This window comes from Coenobita brevimanus, chromosome 93 (genome assembly GCF_032717465.1).
Source record: "Coenobita brevimanus isolate Jiangsu-jjx chromosome 93, ASM3271746v2, whole genome shotgun sequence".
Taxonomy (NCBI): Eukaryota; Metazoa; Arthropoda; class Malacostraca; order Decapoda; family Coenobitidae; genus Coenobita; species Coenobita brevimanus.
Genome location: NC_137046.1, coordinates 9183924 through 9194176, shown reverse-complemented (window position 1 = coordinate 9194176; position 10253 = coordinate 9183924).

Sequence of the window (10253 nt, the reverse complement as noted above, 5' to 3'; positions counted from 1 at the left end):
ATGGAAGAAGGAACAAACGAGACAGGAAAGAAGGGAGAAAGAGTGTGGAAATGAGGAGAAAGGGAGGGAAGGAGGAGGGAAAGGGGAGGTAAAGAGGAGAGAGGGACGAAAAGATTGGGAAGGGAGGAACAGAGAAGAAGAGAGGGAGGAAAGGAGATAAGGAGAGGGAGAAAAGGAAGAATAGAGGGAGAAAAGGAAGAATTGAGGGAGAAGGAGGAGAAAAGGAAAGGAGAATGAAAGAGGAGGGAAAGGAGAGAGAGAGAGTGAAGAAAGGAGGAGAGATAGCTAGACGAAAAGAGAAGGAGACAGGAGGAAAAGGAGAAGTTGAGAGGGAAAGGAGGAGACGGGAAGTGGAAGGCACGGAGAAAGGGAGGAGGAACTGCGGTAAGGGTGAGGAATGGAGAGAAGGATGGAGGAAGGAGCTTAAAATAGAAGGATTAAATGCAAACTTTCTATTGTAGACTCTCTTTTGTAGACTCTTTCTTTTACAGACTCTATTTTGTAGACTCTCTTTCTTTTGCAGACTCTCTTTCTTTTGCAGACTCTCTTTTGTAGACTCTTGTAGGCACTATTGTAGACTCTTTTGTAGACTCTTTCTTTTGAAGACTCTCTTTTGTAGACTCTTGTAGACTCTATTGTAGACTTTTGTAGACTCTTTTGTAGACTCTCTTTTATAGACTCTTTTGTAGACTCTTGTAGACTCTTTTGTATACTCTCTTTAACAGACTCTTTTTGTAGACTCTCTTTTGTATTGTAAACTCTCTTTCTTTTGTAAAATTTCTTTTGTAGACTCTCTGTTCCACCGCCTCTCATTGCACAGTTCGTCTTCGTGCCGCCTTCGATGAGACAGACAGACAGACAGACAGCTTCCACCCCTTCCAGTGCAATAGATTGAAACTAGACTATGGTACTAGTCACGAGGAAGTGCAATGGAAAGGATGTAGAGCCGTAGCATTTACCTAATTCTCTCATGGTTGGAAAAGGAGGAATATTTGGGCCAGGTTTGGGTGAACAGACTATGGAAATTGTCAACCCCTTCCCTCCTATGATCTAATAATCTCTTTTGGTCATTTCTAGATCAGTATGATTTTGTTAAGTTTATTTGCAACTTCTCTAACTCGAAAAATTAGATGATGTTGGTAATTTATCCTTTCTGTACTGTAGTAAAATGGTTGAATATTCTCTCTCTCTCTCTCTCTCTCTCTCTCTCTTCTCACACACACACACGAATTTAATGGGAAGTTGAAAATTAGGCACAAAATCAATTTCATGTAAAATCCTTTGCTGTTTTAGTGCTGAGAGAGAGAGAGAGAGAGAGAGAGAGAGAGAGGAGAATTCTGCAAGTCACGGCGAAATGCTCACCTCTAGACAAGTACCTCTCTCTCTCTCTCTCTCTCTCTCTCTCTCTCTCTCTCTCTCTCTCTCTCTCTCATTTTTTATCGCTGTTAGCTACCTGACTCCATTGTTACAGCGCTGAGACAATTTGTTTTAGTGGCATGTGATGATGTGGTGTTTTGATGGTGTGGTGAAAGTGTGGTGGAGTGAAAGTGTGGTGTGGGTCGAGTGTGGTGGTTTGGTCTGATGTGGGTTTTGTGTGGTGTGGTGTACTGTACTTTCCTGTTTTGTGGTATGCGATGTTGCTCTCTGGTGTAACCTAATGTGGTGTGGTGTGGTGTGGTGTGGTGTGGTGTGGTGTGGTGTGGTGTGGCGTGGTGAGGTTTGAGGTGGTATGAAAGTGGATTGGTAACGGGATAATCATTTTACTTAGCCTATCTGAAGACGATTTTGTTCAGATGCTGGGATTCCTTGTACTTGGGGCGTTTAAAAATCTCCATTCATGTTTAGAAGCAGAGATATCGCCCTAGGTAAAGAAAATGATCTTGATTTGGCTTGAGTAAAATCTTTAAGTGCGTTAGGGATGATGCAAAAAGAAAGACTCAAAGGCCGAAAGTCCCCAACAAATTCTTTATTCCCGAGACAACTTAGCAGAAAATAATACAGTGAAAAATGAAGATCAGTTCATTTCGTCATGCGTGTAAACATTGCACTTACAAGGCTATCGGTCATGAGTACAGGGACAAGCTGAGGAAGACAGTTGTAGGTCTTTATTTTCGGAGGTTAAGGAGCTCCCTAACACCTTTTCCTTATCGATCTATTTTTCATACGGCTGACTAATAAAGTTTTATATGTTATTTATGCAGAGTATGGTGATAGAATTATATAAGCAACTCTGATGAGGACGGTAAGGTGTAATAAGCGAAGTAAACTGCATAGGAAGAGGTGTTAGGGCGCTTCCTTAATCGACGAGAATACGGACCCCAGCGTTGACTGGCCTCTTACACGGACTGAAAATATTGGTTGACGTATTGCATTACAAAGCTGGACAGCAAATGGGTGAGAGTGTTTAGTCAGACAGGTGCTGCGTGTTCGTCCTAGTGAGAGATGTATATAAAGTTCAGATATTACCACTGAAATAGTAACAATAGAGGAATGCAACACTGGCGACGAGAGACATTATAAAGGGAGTCAGTAAGAGGCAGGGAGTGAATGAGACGAAAAGCTCTAAACTCTACTCTGTTTAGAAGAGCTGTAGATAGTGAGCCCGTCCCTACAAATGAAAAATATGCTCCATACTGGGGCAAATAAAACCTCCGTACAAAGCCAGCAATTGCACCGGATTTAAGAAAGTATGGAGTCTGTTCACACGTAATCTCTGAGAGCTGACTTGGCGAGAGGTGTATTGTGATATTTTCTTAATATATGGTGAGAAAAAGAATCATGAAAGATTCAGTGAGACGATGTATGACTAAACCGCTTAATATTGAAGATGAGGATTATAATTATATGGAAGACCGAGGACAGCAAAAAAAAAGAGAGAAAGAATATAGTAAATAATGTACTAGGAAAAATTAGACTTCTTTTACACAAATCATAAGTAAGAAGCACATAAGCCACATATGTCAAAGCCTCATCTCGTGATTGTTGAAGTACCGGTAATTGTCGTGAAGGACGCTGTGAGAAGCAGGTGGGGAAAGTGAAGGGTGTAATCATCATCATACTCGTAGCCTGTGAATGGATAGGGCTAGATGTACCTAGTAAAGCTTGAAAGGTCATTGATGAATAGAAGGTAAATAATTGGTGAAAGTACGTATGTGTGGATAGGGTTAGATTTGCAGTTCAGGCCACATAGTGAATAGGAAAAAGAGAATTGGTGAAAGGGCAAGACCCTGGGGAACTCCACTACTGACAGTTTTAGAAGTGAGAGATTGGCAGTCAACAACAGCTGTTTCTTTGGTGTGGGTGAAGATCATGTTCGTGTGGTGTGACGGTGGTGTGGTTTGATGGTGTAACAGGTGAGGTGGTGTGTTGGTGGTGTACTGTGGTGATTGTGGCACAGTGATGGTGTGGTGGTGGTTGTGATGGTGATGGAGATGTTTTTTGGTATTAAGCTGTCAAATATGAGCTGTTCTCCAGTACTTACTTATGCTTTATTTTTCATCCTCTCTCTCTCTCTCTCTCTCTCTCTCTCTCTCTCTCTCTCTCTCTCTCTCTCTCTCTCTCTCTCTCTCTCTCTCAAGAAATGACAGCCTGCCACTGAGAGAATCAATTTTCCCCATTGTTCTTCCCTTAGGCCCCAACCACACACACACACACACACACACACACACACACACAGGTACTTGTTCTCGTGTTCTTCGAAGTGTTCTATCAGCCGTAAAGAACAATCACAGGGAGGAGCAAAAACAGGTGTAATCAGACACTACAATTCCTAACATCAGACCCTTTGAGATACAGTCGGGAAAAAAAGGACTCATTTCATTTCTCCTCCTCCTCCCCTTCCTCCTTCTCCTCCTCCTCTTCCTCCTCCTCCTCCTCCTCCTCCTCCTCCTCCTCCTCCTTCTCCTCCTCCTCCTCCTCCTCGTTCTACCTCTCTTCCTCCTCCATATTCTTATTCTTACTCTGTTCTGCATCCTCTGCCAAAGCCTTAATCATGATAGTTTTATTTTTTCTTAGGACTAGGCGTCTCTTATTGCTCATGGAGAATTCGTTTACATTTTCTTATTGCCATTTGCTGACCGATTTATTCAGCTTAGGAAAGGCTTCGAACTGGAGGAGATAAGATATGAGTCAGTATTCTCGATGGCTTAGGAGGCTCCCAAATTCTCAGTCCTGTGTCGTTAATATTCACTCTAGTTTGGTTAATATTCACTCTGGTTAATATTCACACTGGTTTGGTTAATATTCACTTGTTTGGTTAAAATTCACTCTGGTTTCGTTAATATTCACTCCGGTCTGGTTAATATTCTCTCTGATTTGGTTAATATTCAATCTTGTTTGGTTGATATTGACTGGCTTGGTTAATATTCACTATGACTTGGTTAATATTCACAGGTTTGGTTAATATTCACTCTAGTTGATATTCACTCTAATGCTCACCCATCTTTGACTCTTTTAACGCTTAATATTCAATCTGTTTAATATTCATTGTACATAATGTTAAAATTACTTTGATTATGGAGTGCTTGGTAGTTACTTTGAGTCCTACGTCAACCAGGCGACGTATATTGAAAATTATACTCGCTACAAGAGGTCAGTTTCGTTCAATTTCCGTGATCGCATTTCCAATACTTCACTGCATGTCATATTCTCGTAAATCAATAAAATCGTTTGGGGGCAGAAAGAATGAACAGTGAAATAAAATGAATGAACAATGAATTAGAAGGGGGTCAGTGTAGTGGAGGCTTTAGAATTAGTACCCAAGCGATGGTATGCGAAAATTAATTTCTTCATTTCGGACGCATATTATTTAGTGTATATTCCTGGTCTCTCCATACTTTTTTTTTTTTTTTTTTTAGCGTAGGGGAGTCTTTGGCCCCTATTCTCGTCCGTTACGGAAGCTCCCTAACACCTCTTCCTAAGCTACTTATTTTACTTATTATACCTTGCTCTCCTCTTCTGTGTTGTATAAATCATTCTAATATCATAATACGCTGCCTGTGTGACGTGCAACATTATATTATTCAATCGTATCCAAAAATAAATCGCTGTGGAAGAGGTGTAAGGGAGAATACAGATTTTTAATTTCTAGGGACAGATATATCCAACAAAAAGTACTTATCCACACAGACAGAGCTAATGCCAGGGCCGGCATTCTCGTCGGGTACGGAAGATCCTTAACACCTCTTCCTTAGCGATTTATTTTTGGATATGGCTGGTTAATATCCATTTGTACTGTACGTTATTGATGCAGAGTATGGCGATGTGTGAAGGATTTATATAACACAGAAGAGGAAGTAAGGTGTAAAAAGCAAAATAAATCGCTTAGGAAAAAGTATTAGGGAGCTTCCATTACCGATGAGAATAAGGGCCTTGATCTGAGCTGGCGTTCCTTTTTCGTTTACTAAATTAACCATTAAAGGTGTATCTTAAGGCTAATTGTAACTCCCAACCTGAAGTTTATCGTAGGCTTAATTAAGTCTTTAGGTGGCAAATTAATAATAATAATAATTATTATTATTATTATTATTACTATTATTATTATTATATTATTTTTATTATTAGTAATAATAATAATAATAATAATAATTATTATTATTATTATTAATTATAATAATAAAAATAATATCCTAATTTAGTCAATACTGTTTGAGGGTAAATGAAATATTATTATTATTATTATTATTATTATTATTATTATAATGGTTTCCTGGTTTCCTTTACACCAGGAAACCATTTATACGCTGGGTGATACCATATAACCAAATTTTGGCCCCTGGTGGTTTAGTGGCTAATAAAGGTGCTCCAATCGGATTGAGCCGGTGAAGGTTTATATCCAAGGGATGGTTGGAGTTTACTGCTCACGTAATGCCACTCAGGGATGAGTGAGGCTGGTCACTCTCATCTTAAATGCCAGGACCAACTTTCCTAGCCCCGGGCTCATACGCTCCTCGTGGGGCGACGTGGGATTGGATGATGGATGGATGGATTATTATTATTATTATTATTATATTATTTATTATTATTATTATTATATTATTTATTTTTATTATTATTATTATTATTATAGTGGTAGGTGGGGGCGCTCACTATCCACTCGTTGGATGTAGTGTTGCTTTGGGTGTCTGCCCTTTCCCCTCTTCCATTCTTCCTCTTCTGTCTGTCTTTCCTTCATTCTTTCCTCATTCTTCTGTCCACGGGTGACTTTACACTCCCCCATCTATCTCTCTTTCCTTCATTCTTTCCTCTTCCTTCTGCCTATGGGTGACTACACTGAGTGACAAGCCAAATGGTTTCCTGTACACCAGGGAACCATTTATTACGCTGGGTGGTAACCATATATGCAAATTATGGCGCCCGGTGGTTTAATGGGTAATCAAGGTGCTCCAGTCGGATTGAGCCTGTGTAGGTTTATATCCAAGGTATGATTGGGGTTAATTGCTCATGTAATGCCACTCAGGGATGAGTGAGGCTGGTCACTCTCATCTTGAATGTCAGGACCAACTTGCCTAGCCCCGGGTTCCTACGGTCCTTATGGGGCGACGTAGGATTGGATGATGGATGGATTATTATTATTATTATTATCATTATTATTATTATTATTATTATTTTTATTATTATTATTATTATTATTATTAATGACATCTTAAGAGGCACTCAGTGGAGCTCATCTCTCCGACAAGGGCAAAGTAATTTCCAAACCACTCTTCATAATGGGCTAGGGTTTCCCATCACTGATTAGGATTTCGCAAAAAGTGTTTTCCGGATCCAGAATCCGCAATACCATGCGCATCGGTCCCAAAAGTTAATCGATTGCTCCCTGGGACATGGGCTTTATACCCACCAAGTTTGGTCCAAAACTCTCTTTCAGTTTTTGAGTAATCCTGCTGATAAACAATCTAACAACCAAACACATAAACAGGGGTGAAAGCATACTCCCCTTGTTGGAAAGAATAATAATAATAATAATAATAATAATAATAACAATAATAATAATAATAATAACCTATCTAGCTACCTATATACCTAGGCTGCTTCCCCCAAGGAAAGAGAGGTAGCCGAGACAGGATGACACACTCCCAATTTACTCATCCACTCACACAAATCCATTCACATCTTAGCCCCAAAGGGGAGAAGGGACAGATCCTCACCGCACCACACAGCACGAGGGTCAGGTGCGCAGTGCAATCAGTGACATCCCCAGCACGGCCCGACAGCAGAATTGGTTTACCCCTGCCACATCATAATGGACCCACCCTCTTACCAGCACCTGACCTGATCAGTTGATCAGACAAAATGTGGGAGAATATCCCCTCAGGGCTGCGTCATCATTTATTCATTCACATTTCTCTCCATTCATTTCTATCACGCACAGCCACTCTTCCTTGCTCAACAGACATCCCTCTTGCATCCAACGCTCTCTTCACACTGTCTATCCATCCTATTCGTGGTCTTCCTCTCAGCCATACACCTCTCACATCAGATATAGTTATCTTTTTCACCAATCGCTCATTATCCATTCTCTCCATATGCCCAACCATCCCAACACTCTCTGCTCAACTCTACCAGCCATCTCCCGAACAACTCCAGTTCTCCTTTGCACTTCATCATTTCTCACTCGATCCATACGCGTCACTCCACACATACTTCTCAGACACCTCATCTCTATTACATTCAAACTTTTCCTCTCTGCTACACCCATATTCCATGTTTCAGCCCCATATAACGCGGTCGGTACCACAACACCCTCATACAGCCATCTCTTTGCATCCATTCTAAGTGAACGACATCGAAACACCTTTTTCATTCTTCCCAGCACCTTTCCTATTTCATTCATTCTAAACTTCACTTCTGCATCTATTCTTCCATCCACAGCAACATGCGACCCTAACTACTTAAAACACTCAACCTCCTCAAGCAACTCACCATTCAAAACTATATTCATCCTCCTGCCATCTACCAACCTCGTATACTTCATCACTTTACTCTTATTCTCATTTACTTTCAATTTCCTTCTTTCACACACCCTTCCAAACTCCTCTACCAACTGTCTCAATCTCTCCTCTGATCAGCTACCAGTGCAGTATCATCTGCAAACAGCAGCTGCTTCACATTCCACTCTCTACCATCATCATTCACGAGACTCAGACCTCCACTTAACACTCTTGCATTCACCTCGCTTACAGCACCATCCATATAAATATTAAACAACCAAGGTGACATCACACATCCCTGCCGCAGCCCCACTCTCACGGGAAACCAATCACTCACATATAATATTAATAATAATAATAAATAAATAAATAAAACAAGACATCCCTGATCTCAAGGCATTGCTCAGGTAGCTTTATGAAGATGGCCCCTGACCGATACTTTTTCATATTAGGTAGATAGGTAGATAGACACCGGCAAATAGATATAGATAGACAGACAGACAGACAGATAGATAGACAGGTAGATAGGATACCAGCATATAAGTGGATAGCGTGATAGATAAATAAATAGATGGCAATTCTGAATGACTTGAACTTTAGGCAAACGTAATATAATTTTACCAGAATGGCTAATAGGGTAAGGAATAATGTTAGAGTACTTGAAACCAAGTATGCAGAACAATATTTAAAACTCCTAGTGATACGTGTCAGCCAAACATATGCCATTTTTAACTGTACCCGTACCGTTTCTTATTGTAGGCTACCTGTGCTCTCTCTCTCTCTCTCTCTCTCTCTCTCTCTCTCTCTCTCTCTCTCTCTCAATGCTTCAGTAAAATTCAGCTAAGATTAAATTACACATTACGTTACTGGTGTATTAAGTTCTTCTTTTTAGTACACGGGGAAAGTGCATGCAAGAGACACCGTGTCCTGCAAAATACGTATTTGTAGTCTAATGAGCGGCATTCTCTCGATTTTTTTTTTTTTTTTTTTTTTTTTGACGATTTCCGATATGAGTGAAAGGATTAATGATGCCTAAGCACAGAACAAGCGCCCCACTCTGCAGTGTGTGTAGAAAGCTAGAAAAAAAGCATTTATTCTTAAGGTAAATACATACTGTTAATGTATTTATATATTAACACGATTAAGTCTGAAAATACTGGAACTGAATTCACGCTTTAAAAAATATACAAAAGCATATTAGCTGTTAGAGTGTTTAGTAGCAGGGATTTGTACGTTTTGTCTTTATATATTTTTTTGCACCTTCTCTGATAGGTGGAGCATTTAGTGGGTGTTTAAACATTAATAATCCCTTCATTAATATCAAAAATAACGTCAAAAGCATGAAAAACAACACACACACACACACACACACACACACGTTTTTGGAAGAGGTGCCCACCAAAATGGGTGTGTCGTACAGAATACAGTTTACTTACTTTCCTGATCTACCAGATAACCCGCCGACATGTCATAAAAGTATCCCCGCTAATACCAATACACCAGTCCTGTATGAGACAGCCCTAGCATGTATTCAATATGGATGGTGGGTGTTAGCGCCGAAGTGGTGACATGTAGAGAGGTGTATGGTATGTAGGAGGACTACTGGGCCTTGAGAGCAGGCTGCGAAGCCTATGCCCAGAAGTCGGACACATAAAAAAAAAAAAAAAAAACTTGGTGAAAGCACTTGATTTGGCCCACTTTCACCCAGCGGACAGTATTTTATGTGTAGATACCCTTTACTTAACGTTAGACAAAAATTGTCCCGCACTCAGCCTACTTCACTCTCTTCACATTAACCTGGCCTAAAACTGACATCTCTCCAGTTTGAATGCTGAGTTGTAGCATTGGATTAGCACTTGAATATTATGCTAGTCACGAAAAGGTTCTGTGGAAAGGATGAACATAAGTTGCATCGCCTTTTATTTCTATTATTATTATTATTATTATTTTTTTGCCATTGGGTTTGGTGTAGTAAGCTGTAAAAGAGCGAATATCTGAGCCAAGTTAAGAGAGCAGGACAAGATTTACTGTGCATTGCAAAGACCTTTTATATTAGGTTACGTTATTAGGTCTAGATAATTAGCCTAAGACATGATAATTGATTATAGTTAGGCTAGGTTAGGATTTGATGATGAGGAGGAGGATGACGATGATGAAAGCAGTGATAATAGCTACCAATATAAGAAAGTGGCCATGAAACACCGATGAGAGGGTTGTAATATAAATAATGATGATAGTGATGATGATGATGATAGAAAGTGAGAAAGAGAAAAACAAAAGAGGTGATCCGTTTCGTGTCTCCTCCGGCTGATTGGTGACCCT